At 33.6% G+C, this 16,391-nt stretch overlaps 1 protein-coding gene across 1 annotated transcript in view; it reads left to right on the forward strand.

The window, feature by feature from the left end:
• The first annotated feature begins 1,348 nt into the window (after positions 1-1,348).
• The window catches only part of LOC124360050 (acyl-CoA synthetase short-chain family member 3, mitochondrial), a 64,167-nt gene continuing 49,124 nt past the window's right edge, over positions 1,349-16,391 (forward strand). The window contains exon 1 of the mRNA XM_046813302.1: positions 1,349-1,467. The gene's annotated coding sequence lies outside the window, so the exon portion shown is untranslated. The remainder of the gene's footprint in view (positions 1,468-16,391) is intronic.

Below are 16,391 nucleotides of genomic sequence, written 5' to 3' on the forward strand. Positions count from 1 at the left end.
ATTATATACTTGAGTCAGGGTGTAATAAATCCAAGCCAACAACGTCCATTCCAATTTCATACTAAAACGCAGTGTACAGTACTACCCAATCTGTTACAGACGCTTGGGCCAAGGTGTAACCAATCCGAGCCAATAACGTTCACTTAAATTTCATACTAAGCAGTGTACAGTATTACCCAATATGTTAGAGAGGTTTGGGCCAAGGTGTAACCAATCCGAGCCAATAACGTTCACTTTAATTTCATACTAAGCAGTGTACAGTATTACCCAATCTGTTAGAGAGGTTTGGGCCAAGGTGTAACAAATCCGAGCCTATAACGGTCACTCCAATTTCATACTAAAACGCAATGTACAGTATTACCCAATCTGTTAGAGAGGTTTGGGCCAAGGTGTTACAAATCCGAGCCAATAACGGTCACTCCAATTTCATACTAAAACGCAGTGTACAGTTCTATCCAATCTGTTAGAGAGGCTTTGGTCAGGGTGTAACAAATCAGAGCAAATAACCGTCACTCAAATTTCATACTAAACCCAGTTTACAGTACTATCTAATCTGTTAGAGAGGCTTGGGTCAAGGTGTAATAAATCCGTACCAGTAACGACTACTCCAAAGTCCATGCTAAAACATAAAGACAGTACTGATTAATCTGTTAAAGTAGCTTAGTTACGATAGGTCGGTGCATAATCATTCCCCCTGACTAATTAGAACGCCAATTCCATTAGAAAACTTTCGTTAGAACATTACGAAGCACCGGTGTTTTCATTCTAAAAGCCTCTTAATTGTTTACAAAAAAATTACCATCCTTTTTTATACTTTTAAGACTAAAGATATTGTCAGGTGCTATGTATGCAAATAATAATCTGCATCTGTCAATAAATAACACATGTAATGATCTTTTGGTATGGCTATAAAAAAAGGTTTTAAATTACTGAAGGTTTCGAGGTTTTGAAGGTATTGCTCATGCATTTGTTTCAATTTTTATTAAGAGTTTATTAACCAAGTAACCTACTGATAAACTAATGTTTATATTTTCTTTATCGGCGATCGAAGGTTTGAAAATATAATAAGATTTCGGGTATTTGCCATCGTTATACGTTACAAAAAAGTATAACTCTACGTTTTGAGGACTGGAATCCACTCTCTTCATCAGGTTTATAACTGTTTAGGGTCTTTTTTACGCCTGAAGAAGAGGGTTGATTTTTAATTTTAATTGTTATACTGAAAAATATGTATAACATATGTTAATCAACTACAAACATTTGGTTCACAACCCTAAGATTGTTTACAAACGAGAACGACCCAATTAGATTTTCTCGCACAAATAAATAGTGTACTCTACACACTGGCCAGCGACGGTCGGGAAGTGGTGACGGAACTGTTTCCACCGACACAGTCCACCTCAGTTGACAGTGGTTCTTGGTGTAGTCAACTCGTACGTGTCTCTCTCACTCATATTGCTTCGACTGGTAGGTCTTTTATGTTTGCGTTGTTTCATGAATCCTCTATGAAACTTGCATGTAGTTATTACCATAATATTCATAATTTCGTTGTAAATTATTGGGTATTTTAAGTAATTCTCGTAAGTACTCTGACGCAACTGAGGTCTACGTGATGTCACCTGTAACAATTGGTACTTATACATAAATTATGTTTAGTATAATTAGGTCATAACCTCTGTAAGCATCAAGAATAGGAATTACGTTCCATGACTCAAGTAATTTTCAGTTCAACTTACAACCAATTCTGTTTAAACGATCTTGACTTTATATATTTCCTCGGAATCATGTTCAAAATAATGGTACACTCCACATACTTGTGGACTGGGTTTTAAAATTGCAAAAATCTCGAGTTGAGACTCATGTAGTAATTAATTTAAAAATTCACTTCGAATTGCTCTAAAACATTCATGTGTTTGGAAATTATTTTTAGTTTTGCTCTTACGTCTATGAGTCACGTTTGAGTTTTTCATGTTCCATGTCTTTGAAATATAATAGCCGAGGCGAGAATACTCTGAAATATTTAATAGCCTTAACATTTCAGCTCTGAAAACATAAATTAGGAGTTATTACAAAGGGTTATTGGTTTTGTCGGAATGTTGTAATTATCTTTTAAAGCAAGAAGTTTAGAAAAATAATCAACATAACCTAATTTTGTAAAGGATTTCACTGGGACATAAATCATAAAAAGATTGCACTCCTTCAATGAATATTAACAAAGATATGCTGTAAATCAAAAGCTTGAGATTGGACCTTTAAGGGAGAGCAAGAGGGGCAAGGGTGGCAACGTTTAGTCAGACACTTACCATGGCTGCAGACTGCATGTGAGGTGTATGGCTTATTGCATGCAATTAATTACAGACATATAAAAAACATACAGGTAGGCTGAAATACAGCTGGGCATTGAAGTGTACTGTCAAGTGTGGCTGACTCTATATTTAGCCAATTAATATTAACCTATTTCTAATAGTACTACATTCAAGGATAAATATAAGCTCAATCCGTAAGAGATAGAGCTAAATAAACAAGGCCCTTTTTAAGACTATACAATTTCATTACAAAACTGTCAAATTTATTGAGGTATGACCTCAATTAAGGTATAGTCAACATCCATCTGGAACGACAAATGTTGTTGATGGCTAGAATTTACACCATTTTTTGGCTGAAGTGTAACACATAACTCTGATCAAGTTTAGTAACGACAAGCCTCAATATAATTACAAAAATAACAAGTGTAATTAAAGATTTTATTAGTTTTTTTATATGATTGTAATGGAAAAATCATTTTAATAAATTGACAGAATTTCTTAATTTAAAAGAATTATGGCGGTACGATGAAAGATTCTATATTTGACCTTTAATATAGAATATACATTTCAATGGGCATATGTTATCAGTTTTAGCTCAAAATTTCTAAATTGGCCACAATCATATTTTAAAGAAAGTTATCTTTTACCAAAAAAGTGATCTTTTTTAAACGGTTAAGGCCAAAATCAGTCTCTTGATTCACCAGCCTAGTCCTTCACCTCCTTTGGCCTTCGAGTTAAATCGGGCCTTGACATTGAACTCGCTGTAGTTAAGCAACCTTGATTTTTTACCTACAAGAACAATGTTATACGTCATTAACCTCTATGCCTTTTTTTATCTTACGTTATGGGATATGTCTTGTTTTAGAGATTTATAAATACGCATCCAAAAGCTTGTTATTTTTTTTTTAAGTGTGTTAATATAATATTTAAACGATGAAGTACAAGAGACTTTAAGATTTTTACACAATAACCTTTAAAAATAAGAAAAAGACATCGATGCATAGTAATTATATTTTTTAAACTGGGCATCCCCCATAACTTTACGACTAAAACTAAGGTCATAAAAGTACACGAGGATTTTTTATTAAGCTAAAAAACTCAAAACATTAGAATGTACAGTTTTCCAAAGCTACTACATTATATGCGGTTATACTTGGTCTAAAATATAAACCATTAATGTTTATTATGAATTAGTAGATAGCAGTGTTAATATACTGTTATTTCGATAGCTCGAGGGCACCACGGTTTATATAATAAAGGATTTTCAGTAGTTTAATATCTAAACACTATAACTTAAATATTTAAATCTGAACTGTGTAACTTTTAACTTTTGTAAAGTTTTTTTCCTATTAATATTTTATATTTAATTAAAAAGAGTTCAAGATAAAGAGACACATTTCAAGTACTATTTAAGTTAAGAATGTATAGCATATCGACAAAACTCTTCTAATTAAAGTGATTGTAGTTAGTTTTGTTTATTTTATTATTTCTGGGTCAAAGACAAATCAAAATATATTAAAACTTTCGAAAACTCAATATCTCGAATAGCCGCCATTTTGTTTTTTTACTTGTTACTTTTTAATTTGAGAACGGCTTGTAATAAGTTGAAATTTGCTATATACCTTTATAACTTAAAGAAAAGTAAAGTATTGTATTATTTTACAAGGCGAAGTTGGTAAAAGTCATATTAACGAGACATTTTTTTATCATATGTCGTTTTTAGGATTTTAGGAAGCCGCCATTTTGTAAAGTATCTAAGAATCGAAATTCTTTTGTAAGTAAGTCTTTAAGTTTAAAGGTAAATGTAAATTTATTACAACATACTGTTTTCAAATGAAAAAATATTTAAGTGTAAAAACAAAATGGCGACTATTCGAGTAATTATTGAGTTCTCGAAAGTCTTAAAATATTTTGATTTGTGTTTGGTCCAGGAATAATAAAATAAATAAAAGTAATTAAAATTACTAGATCAGAAGAGTTTTCAGTCGTTTTAATGGGCTATGTGGGTTTGTCTTTGGTCCAGGAATAATACCGGAAAATATTGATAAAGAGTTTTGAGACACGCTGTGTATTGGAAATAAAAATGTAATTATTAATTCAGTATATAATTATCTGGAATTGTTGGTCTTATAAAAACCTCTTTTACGCTAAACCACGTCCTCCGTTTTTGTCTAAGTGTCTAAGAGGCAAGCATCAATAAACAGGAAATGTGCTGTTACATCTTTCCAAGAGTTTCTTGTGCGTGGCAACTAATCGTTTTGAAACCGTGCATCACGTAACATAATTGGTCTATCGTTTCGAAGCTGGAAAGTTTTTATCAGATCAATATTAATTGTTCTTAACCTCACTGTCCTCGTGTTCTAAGTGGATATTGTCATGGACCTCACGTAAAACTACCATTGTTATTTATTCATTGTTTTTATTTCGAATATGTACTAACTTTACCATACAAACAAGACAAGCAATTTCATTTTCTTTTATATGGTCCTTTTACAGTCCTCATTCAAAGAGTTTGGTAACTGTGTTTGGAGGCACCATAACGTAATGTAGGCTGACAACATAGCAAGCAATTTTAGTAATGTATTTTGTAGAATTGTAAACAAACATCAACCATGGTACATTGTACCATATTTTAATTTATATCAAAACTATTTAACAACTAAGCAATAAAATAGGCTGAGCTGATTAATAAGCATAATTATTTTATTTCCTATTTTGTTTATACACTTAAAAAACTTAAATAGTTACCGTTTGTTTTACTTTAATTAAGACCGATAATCATATTTAAAGTACCATTTCAATTGCATTTATTGTACACTAATTAATTAATTGGGCCAACTGACCCTAATGTATTGTCGAATAGTTGTCTATTTAACAACAAATAGTATGATGGTACATTGAAATACATTGATTAAACAATCATGTATATGTTTGTTATTTATGTTTCTGTTATTTATAACAAACACCGATCATGTATCTCGTACTGCTCATACCTTTGTTTCAAAGTTAAGTGTTTATTAACCAGGTAACTTAGTCATAAACTAATGTTAATTTTCTCTTTGTCGACGATCGATAGTTTGAAAGGATAAGAAGATTTCTGACATTTGCTATCCTTGTTATCTGTTACAAAAAAGTATAACACTACGTTTCGAGGATTGAAGTCTACCTTCTTCTTCAAGTGTAAGAATATCTTAGGGTCTTTATTATGCCTGAAGAAGAGGGTTGATATCAATCCTCGAAACGTTAATGTTAATTATTAAACTGAAAAAACCATAACCATTTTGTTGATTATATTTGTTTATTATTCACACTCAAGCTATGAATGATTCTGATTTGAGTTGGAAGATATTAAGTTAGTTTCAGGAATTATTCAAATAACAATTGCTATATATCGATGGATGGGTCAGATAATATAAATATAGTATAGTAGAAAATTCAAATATTTCATAATTAATTACTAAGAAGTAATTTGTGACTATTTAACTCACGAATAAGTTTCGGAATAACCAAGCAGCGGTTTATTTAAGGCGGGATTCTTCTTCATACAGTTGGCAGCACTGCAGGTGACAGCAAGGGTCTTTTGTCGCTTCTTTCCGTTGTTAATCCTGTCACAAGATACAGCTGTTTCAAACAAAAGGACTGGTTTTATACATTCAAGTCCTCAGAGCAGCGTGCCAACTACTAGTTGTATGTTTTGCTTTAAAAGCTCAAGGAGAAAGCATATCAAAAAATATTATGGTAACATGGCAATTCACAAGTGCTATAAGCGTTAACTGGTACACACGTCAGAAATAACCTTGATAGTGAATGGCCCTTCCCCTTCCAACAATGCTGTATATGTTAATGTGTTCGTCAATTCGTGCGCATGGTTTGTCAAAAACACATCATTGCTGCATCTGACCTCAATTCATAGATTACGAATTTAGAATTTAGCATGACTCATTGTTTGTTCACAGTAATGATTCTTGATAATTAGAATTTGCATGGGCATTTGCATATTTTTCAGTACGTTATTCCTTGAAATAATTGAGGGTAGAAATGTTCACGGACATGATTGACGTGGTTGATGAAAATTGTGGCGTGTGATGATACAATGACTCTCACAAAAATTCGTAGCCACTTCACAAAAAAAGCAATAAATGTTATACAATGACTGAAATTATTATTTTATATTGTACGCAGTTTTATTTTACTATCCCAGTAAAAGAAAATGGGAGTTTTAAAGGAGATAACAATAGAGATTGTTAGATGTAGTATAGACGAAAAACTTAAATTTTAATGATATATAGTTTTTAGTTTAATATTGAAAAATGACAAGAAAATGAATCCATCTCTACCTTTTTCAGTCCGTGTATGGTAGGATGATTTAAATAAATAATGTATCAAACCATAGACATTCAGTTAATTACCCCGTTTCAGGAACTATTCAAATAGCAATTGGTATATATCAATAGATAGACTAATAATAATTCATTGTTATGAATTAAAAGTTTAGGCTACGCAAAAATATTTTTTTAGCATTTTGTTCATCCTACTATCTAATAATACATATATTATGTTATGAAATTATATTCACGATTTATTAGTATATTTTTAAAATGTATATATTTTTAATAACATTTATTTTGGGTAACGGCCATTTAAGATAAATCAATTTAATTTAAACTATAGACCTTGTTATTTTCGATCCCCAACTCCAAGTCTTGTGAAACCTTCGATTACAGATAGCCACAGAAGCCTAACAAGCCATTCACGCAGACGCCTTATAATTACAGGGAGATGTGGTAATAATTGTCAGTCAATACGGTCATTATCTCAGTACAAGATCGGTTAATTACGCTATACAAACCACAGCTTTCGTTGGATTTCCTAGAAGAAAATGTTTTTAAACGTATTTGTAAGAAATCATTAAAACGGGCTCCTGTAATCGCATATTGAATTGTAAGGTCATGTTTTTAAACCTCTAAATTGACCTTTTATGATAAATCTTGTAAAATAATAATAATAATCTTAAGCGGTTTTTGCTATTTATTTTAAACTTAAAAACTACGAATGCATCATTCATACATTACAGCAAGTTGAAGAATTCATATAAAGTAAGCTCACAAGAAATAATTTTTAATTTATATATCTTTAATTGCATGTAACTTTAAGTTTATAGTTCATTTACTTCTCGAGATGTTCTAAGGACAGTACAGAAAGGACATTTTTACAGCCCCTAGGCAGTCAAAAGAAAACATCGTCAACCTACTGAGAGATATGCTTCAATGACGCTCTGGCAAATTCCCATGCCTGAATATGCACCATCTTGAACTCATTTTTTCTATATAGAAATAAAATTTCATGCAGTTAACAGAGAAAATCTTGATGTATGGTGCGGATAGTTAGGCTCTCTTTGTTACCATTTCAAAAGTTAGAATGTCAAATGATTTTATTCATTTTGTTGACAAATTTGTTCTATGATTTCTCAAGTTGTTATATGGTTTCCCGTTTTTATATGATTTCTCAAGTTGTTCTATGATTTCTCGTTTTTCTAGAATCTCTGAAGTTGATCTATGATTTCTCAAGTTGTTCTGTGATTTCTCAAGTTGTTCTATGATTTCTCATTTCCATCATGATTACCCATAGAGCAACATAAAATGTACCCATAACGTAGCTAAGATGGGAAGAGTTGATTCAGTGTGAGTGTTGAGTTTAGCTCCAGATCCTACGAGGAAGAAGAACTTGGGCTAAACTCAAAATTCACACAAAATGTACGCTACCGCTCAGCCAGTAATGTGCACCATCATTGATCTCGATTTTCTCTATATAGAAATTAAGCTTTATGAAAAATGTTTAGCCTACGTGTTAGTTCGTTCTCGAGATATCGTACGGCTAGAGAGACAGAAATTAAATGTTCAGTCCCTAATGTGATTCGTTACAGATCAGCCACACATTCATAGTCGAAGAACCACCTGGACCATGAAAGGATTGAGTTAGTAACAGATAATGTCAATGTCATGTTTCCCAGTATCATCGGGTCAGCTGCAAGACCTTGTGCTTATTGTTATTCAAATGTGTCTATAAATGGCCGAGTATCCGCCTGTGTTATGTGTCCCGTGTGGTCCGCGAATAAATTGCAGCTACGATTCTTAACGTAAGAAAATTGTACAGACAATGATTTATTGTCAAGTCACAAAGATTCTGCTAGAATGCTTCAGACACATTTCTACGAAATGTAACTAAAATAGCAGCATTTGAACAATCGGAGATTGGAGGAGGTATGGAATACCTGCCAATGAAAACAAAGTCCGGAGATCTACTTCGATAAAAATAAAATGTGTCACAGTTGACTTGTATTTATGTTATGCCATATAACGTATTTTTCTCGTGTTGTATGTATGAATAAAAGGATATAAATTTTATCTTGGATGTTCACCCAAACTCTACCAGTGTTAAAATATTGCTTTTATCTACATAAAATGTTTATATAAGTGTACCAGTAACACTGATACTTTATATTACATTTATATTTCTTCTTTTTTTGTTGTTTTTTTTTACCCGTCAAGTACGTGATCTAATACAGCTCTCACTGACATGATGTCTTAATTTATTATACTTCTTAATTTAGATTCACGCAATGTTGATATTCCATTAAATAGTACAGAACTTATGATTTCAATAAATATCAATTCACAAAAAGTACTTGCTCCGAAGGGACTCGAACCCGGATCTTTCACTTTACGGACGAGCATGTATATCACCACGTCAAAGAACCGTCTTTACGATTTAATTAATTTAGTATTTTACCATTTTAGTCACACGTTTTAAAATAACTAAACTAATATGTAATTTTGTATAAACGGCCATAGCTTAATATTTTGCTACAGTATTACTATTGTGATAGTTTTACAATAGTAAAATAAAATCATATGTATTTTACAGTACATTATTTAATTGAGAGTAAACATCCACTCACTTGCAAATTAAGTAATGGTATGCTTAGCAAATGAGTGTGTTTTCAATATGTAATTTACCTTGTGCATATAAATATTTGTACATTACTGTATTCATTTAATTAATTGATCAATTTTAAAAACCGCGAATTCAATTGTTATGCTTCCCATAATTCCGTAGTCACACAATTAATTAGATCCTTACAGTATATTTATCAGTAAGTATTTTATAGACGACTTTCAGATTCGGTGCTCAATCAATTTCAGCGATAGCCTTTTTAAACAAGCTTTACACTACGTTCTCGTCCAGCCACTTGATGGAACGGTTTGTCAATTCTACCACCAGTTCTATGCCCCTACCAGTGTTACACTTTCAGTTCTACGCTGCCAGCAGTGTAACACGCCCAGCTCTATACTCTCAGTTCTACCACCAGTCTTACACTCCTATCAGTGTCACACTCCCAATTATACTATCAGTGTCACACACCCAGTTCTACCACCAGTCTTACACTCCTATCAGTGTCACACTCCCAATTATACTACCAGTGTTACACTCCCAGTTGTACTACCAGTCTTACTGTCCTATCAGTGTCACACACCCAATTATACTACCAGTGTTACACTCCCAGTTGTACTACCAGTCTTACTGTCCTATCAGTGTCACACACCCAATTATACTACCAGTGTTACACTCCCAGTTCTACCACCAGTCTTACACTCCTATCAGTGTCACACTCCCAATTATACTACCAGTGTTACACTCCCAGTTGTACTACCAGTCTTACTGTCCTATCAGTGTCACACACCCAATTATACTACCAGTGTTACACTCCCAGTTCTACCACCAGTCTTACACTCCTATCAGTGTCACACTCCCAATTATACTACCAGTGTTACACTCCCAGTTGTACTACCAGTCTTACTTTCCTATCAGTGTCACACACCCAGTTCTACCACCAGTCTTACACTCCTATCAGTGTCACACTCCCAATTATACTACCAGTGTTACACTCCCAGTTCTACCACCAGTCTTACACTCCTATCAGTGTCACACTCCCAATTATACTACCAGTGTTACACTCCCAGTTGTACTACCAGTTTTACACTCCTATCAGTGTCACACTCCCTATTATACTACCAGTGTTACACTCCCAGTTCTACCACCAGTCTTACACTCCTATCAGTGTCACACACCCAGTTCTACCACCAGTCTTACACTCCTATCAGTGTCACACTCCCAATTATACTACCAGTGTTACACTCCCAGTTGTACTACCAGTCTTACTGTCCTATCAGTGTCACACACCCAGTTCTACCACCAGTCTTACACTTCTATCAGTGTCACACTCCCAATTATACTACCAGTGTTACACTCCCAGTTGTACTACCAGTCTTACTGTCCTATCAGTGTCACACACCCAGTTCTACCACCAGTCTTACACTTCTATCAGTGTCACACTCCCAATTATACTACCAGTGTTACACTCCCAGTTGTACTACCAGTCTTACTGTCCTTACAGTGTCACACACCCAGTTATACTACCAGTCTACGTTCCTACCAGTGTTACACTCCCAGTTGTACTACCAGTCTTACTGTCCTATCAGTGTCACACTCCGTTCGTTCTAACTTTTCACTTCAGATGTACACAGTTTGGCAACGCAGATTTTCACTATCTCGTTCTACCTGCCATGCAAGTCCTGTCTGACGATTACTCGCCATTTCTTCAAAATTTGTTTAATACTTCAAAAAAATATTTATATTTAAGAGGATTTTCTCATTAGCATGAATATCTTTATATTTTTTTCGATTGGATAAGTAATGGTCCTGAAAAACAGCAACAATTGCGAGTAACATGTCTTGTATTATACGCTATCTTACCAAAAGCATTACTTAAAATTGTCCGTTTTAAATTATTGTTACATATTTATTATAATTAAACCAAGGTTGATAACGCGGTGTATCACTTGTACATGCTTCATCCACGATACTTAACATACGTAGTATATTACAATAACAAATACATCGGAGGAAAAACGATAGTGTGTACGTACACTCTAAAAACACAGTGAGCTTTATTCATAACAATTTTGGAAATAGGAATGGAAATGTCATTGAAATATTTATAGAATCATATCATTATGATCATATGGCCCGTTTAAACTCAAGAACTAGAGGATTCTGCAAGCCACCGCAGGAAACTTTATGGAGTTTCCTGCTGTCCAAATAAATATGAACATAAATTTTGGTTTGAATGTATCTCATTTTGAAGGAAAGATAAAGATATTAATCTTTAAAACTAGTGATCCAAGCAACTGACTAGGTGATAGTGAATATTTCTGGAGTGGTCAACAATTCTCGTTCATACCAAATTTAAATTTAATTTTCAAGTTGTACTTGTAATATATGTTATTTATTTGAATTACAATTTGGGAGCCGGGGACAGAGGTAGACATGTAGACTCTTAGTTTTATAAAATATACTGTAACTGTTTATGGATAAAGATATTTACTGGCTGAGCGCTAATTAAGAGTATTTCTGTTTCTCTGTTATCATGATATCTCAAAAACTAAATGACCTATAGGTTTCAGATTGCATGATTTCTATATGAGGAACACTGACCTTGGTGATGTCGTATAAGATTTGGCCGAGCGTTAGAGAATAATTTTACAACTGCAGACAGAATAAATATATTTGTAAACAAGCTCAGTACATACATAGAAGATTTCAACACAGATATAAAACCAAATTTTATAAACAGCATGTATAATAATTACGGTAAGATATCTTGAGAAAGATTGTCTCTGCACTTTAAGTTTTGCATGAAACTTCATTTCTACATGGACAAGAATGTGATCTTAATTTGGCTGAGTGTCGTTGAAACCTATCACTTAGTAGGTTGACACTTTCTCTCTTGTTTGCCGTTGGATGTAAATTTCTTTTCCATGTTCTGAAATTCTTGTTGTTCTATCTGTCAATAATGAAGTGAGCAAAAAACTTGAAATATTCCATTGAACCTCGGGGAAGCCCGTTATGCGACTTGTGGTGTGGTGTGCATGGTGATTTCTGTAACTTTAAATATAATAAATGTTGTTAGTTTTTTACATTTCACGGTAAACAGTACATTGTTGAAGTGACAGCTTTATAGTTGCCACTCATGTATACGCGTGTCAAAATCATTTTAAACATATAGATTTCGGAAGACGGCCTAGAGAATAGACGGCTCGCTGTCTTATGAGAATAGTTATCATCACTCAGAACAGACCAGCAGTGAAGGTGTTAACAACATATTGTATTATAGCTAGACAATTATTCTATATTAGTTTAACAGCATGTATTATAACTAGTCAGTTATTTTTATTACTTTCACAATATGTAAGGATATCATGAATACTTTTTGAGAAATCATGTAAATAGTAGGCAAAAAAGTAACTTTCGGAAAACCACCGTTAAAGTTAAACTATTAAAAATGTTGTTTTAAATTACATTAAAAAGACCCTGCTGCATATGTTACCCCTTCTACTTCTTCAAATCTGCTTTGCTGGTCTAGTCTCAATCTCCTTCTGGGTCTTCTGGCTTCCAAACTTTTATTTTCAACTTTCTTTAGCGATGCGCGCCCACGGATCTCTTCATAGTTTCTCATTGATTCTTCACAGAAAGTCCCCGGGGTCATGGATAAATTAGTAAGAACCTTTAACCTACATAAATGCCCTTCATTATAAATCAAAGATTCTTCATGTGCTGCAATATTTAAAACTGTTCTTCCAGCAAAACCTTTTTTAGGTCAGATGTTCCAAAGCACATTGTTGTATGACTCGTTAGCGTTTTGGGTCTTTCCTTTTAAACATCTTCTTAAAAATTCAGGCTTTGTCAGATCTACAAATATTGGTTTAATGAAATCCATGACAGGGTATGGTATTGTATTTTTATGTTTAAAAGTTGTTATTGAGTTATTATATATAGCCTGCTGGTACTTACACCAAGATTCTGGGCCAGTCGGACAAAAATGGTGAAGTGGTGTGAAGCTTCATGTATTAATTTGTTTTTTTTTTGTTTTTGTTTTTTTTTTGTCATAATTCGGCTACAAATCAAGATATCACCATAATTGTATTACTGTATTGATCAGAACAAACTAGTAAACAATTATAATGAAAAAAATAAATAATGAAATTTTTTAAATTTAACGGTGTACTATCCCCCTTAATGGAGCCTCGGGTAACTTCGTTAGATGTCAGTTCCTACTGAGATTGTAGAGTTCTCGAAACCGAGTCATGGGTAGATCATGAATTCGAAATCTGATTTTACTGGTTCGTTAACTTCAATGGCAGAACATTGTATCGTACGGTAAACAAATCTGAACCATGCCCTGTACCAACACAGTAACCGTACAGTACAATCTTGGTAATTGACTCAGAGTTGTCTCACAGTGACCCGAATAATGAGATCACAGTGAGGTGTGATTAATGGTTCTGGCCTAGAGTAACAAACAGATCTATTGATACAAATTGTCGGGCTGTGACGATAATAGCTCCAGATTTGTGAGCTCCAAGTGAGCCAGTTTACTTTAAGTGGCTTAGATTGTGTTAGGTCACGGCGTCTTTATTCATGGTGATGAGAACACACCACAGTGAATTAATGTGCTACCTGGTGTCCCTCGGTAAAGACAATTCACACATAACTTAATTTTAGTCTTTTCATTTAACAACAGAAAGCAGCAATAAACCGGTAATCCTGTCTGGAAAGATATTAATAGAAGCTGGGTTCGAATTTTGTTGAATTCATAAGGCTCCCATTTGAGGAATCTACTTTGTTGTGTATTATCAACAACATAACTTCTTTCATGGAAAACTGTCCAGCTTTATGCTCAAGATCTCTCAGTTGGTAGATTATTGTGGACTTTATAGGTTTGCAATCAGCCATTGATTCTGCTAAAAAGTAAGCATAAACCAACCACATTATCCGAAGCTTACAGAAAATAGTAAATTAGAATCAAAAGAATTGGGAAATACCGTAAATATTTCTTTTCAAAGATTTGGGACGAGATAATCTGTGGCAATGATGTTTCATCTAGGATAGGAGTAATTTCAGCCAGTCTTGTGTGAATGGTTCAGATTTTTAAAGACTTCTCTCTGTTGCATGAAATTGTCCTTGATCGTATGCTGCTTTGCGATGCTGGACCAAGGTTCGATCAAAGTTGTGCAGTCATCTTACATAGATGATTTCAAGGTTAGTTGGTACAGATGTGCGAAAAGAGTTTGCTTTCCAGTTCTCTCAAATTTTGATACTACGGGTCCTTGATAGTTGTACATACTTACTCCCAAGTTCTGTGCAGTTATTGTATGTCAGCATCTTCCTCTCAAATAGGTTAAGATGCATTCACAATCACCTTCTCAAAGAAGATTGTATCTACTACTCTTCTAAACAGCCTTTATCAGTGTACATGGACTTAAATAAACATTCGGCAACTAACTGATTCAGTCAGAACTGTCACCTGGGTCTGTCAGGTCGGGGTTTTAACCAATTGGTGGATCAGTGGCAATGTTCGTCACTCTTTTCTACCGTTAGAAGTTTTCTTAGGCCAATTTTTAAATTCTAAAAATTGCCTAATTTTCCTTTTTTTCTTTCCATTTTTATAATTTGTTGATTTAAACATAGTTAAGCTTGTAGTCAATAAAAAGTAATCGTACATTTGAGATCATTAGCATTATATATGATTGTTTTATAAGTATATTTTTACTTTTATATGTAGCCAAATATATTTTTAATTTTAGTTATATTGTGAATTTTGAGGTTAATAGTAGGAATGGATCATTATATTTAAGGTTTAAATGTTTACCTTAATATGTAAGCATTCATTTATTTATCTTAGTTTAAACGCGTTTCGGTTCTTCGAATCACAACAAAGATATTCAAGAATATAGTGCGTATTTGTCCACGTTTCTCCCAAGAGTACGAACTCATAAGAGACCGTTCATTTGCCTTCAATATCTCGTCATTATAAAAGATATCTGACCCAGCGGTAATGTTAGTAGCTAAGGTTGAAAGTCTGTATCGTATATAAGGAATTATGGCAGCTACCTTCAATATAATTTTGTAATAGTCCCAGCTTTTGGATTTGATCCTGATTGTTTTGCTTGATATAAACCTATCTTCCATACAGGAAATAGTTCAATTTAAATTTTGGAGGAACCGTAATTCCGAGATTTTTCTGTAGTTCATAAATTTCTGTTGTTCTGAGACTCCTCTGTGATTTCTTTTCTGAGTTGTGTCATTCAATTTTGTGTTAATCCATCTGTCTATAACCGACTATTTCACTCTTCAATTAGCCATTGATTTTGACGTGATATTAACTCAAATAAACTGGGACTGCCTTTGAACATCAGCAATGTGTACTTATTTGTACTCCTAAAGATTATCTCTTTAACTATAACGAGACTGGGGTTTTATAACCAAAATTATGGTTTAAAAGAATTTTATATTTGTATATATTCCAAGTCCCCTTGTATATGCAAACGGCAAAAAATCGGCAAAGTTGTAACAGTGATTACAAAGTTCACTTCTATGTCCTACAAAGGTGTCCCGAGTTCCATCCCTCCATCTTTATCCATTAAAAACTAAACAGAGTGATTCCATACTTTTAACTAACACTGTAGAGATTAACTCACACAATTGGAGAGTTTAAGCTGTGCGTATTTTTGTTTTTCTACTTTAAACGTAATATGGCTGACTTGTTTTGTAAGGATATTCCTACATTGTTACCACATACTACCATAAAATACATCTAAGAATCTAAGAATGTCTGGTACATCTTTCGCACGAGATCATTGGTGCCAATTCCGAGTTTTGCGATCTGCCAATTAGATGTAGACATCTCTTTTGTGTTCGAATGTTTTGATAACGAATTTAATTTGGAATATAACAAGTGATTTATTTTGGAAAACGAAAATTCCATTTATGACTGATATCACACCCAACATTGTTAGACCTAAATTATTCAATTGTTTCTTGCTAGATCCTGGGTGTCTCTCAGGAGACTTAAATCAGAAAGAAATTAGGTGGGGTGAAGCAACCAGTAATAGAATCAGCGCAAGTTGATCTATACGAGTTCAACAATGAAAGTAGAGGAAATAAACTACCAATACTTTTAAAATG

This window comes from Homalodisca vitripennis, chromosome 4 (assembly GCF_021130785.1).
Source record: "Homalodisca vitripennis isolate AUS2020 chromosome 4, UT_GWSS_2.1, whole genome shotgun sequence".
In the NCBI taxonomy this organism is placed as follows: Eukaryota; Metazoa; Arthropoda; class Insecta; order Hemiptera; family Cicadellidae; genus Homalodisca; species Homalodisca vitripennis.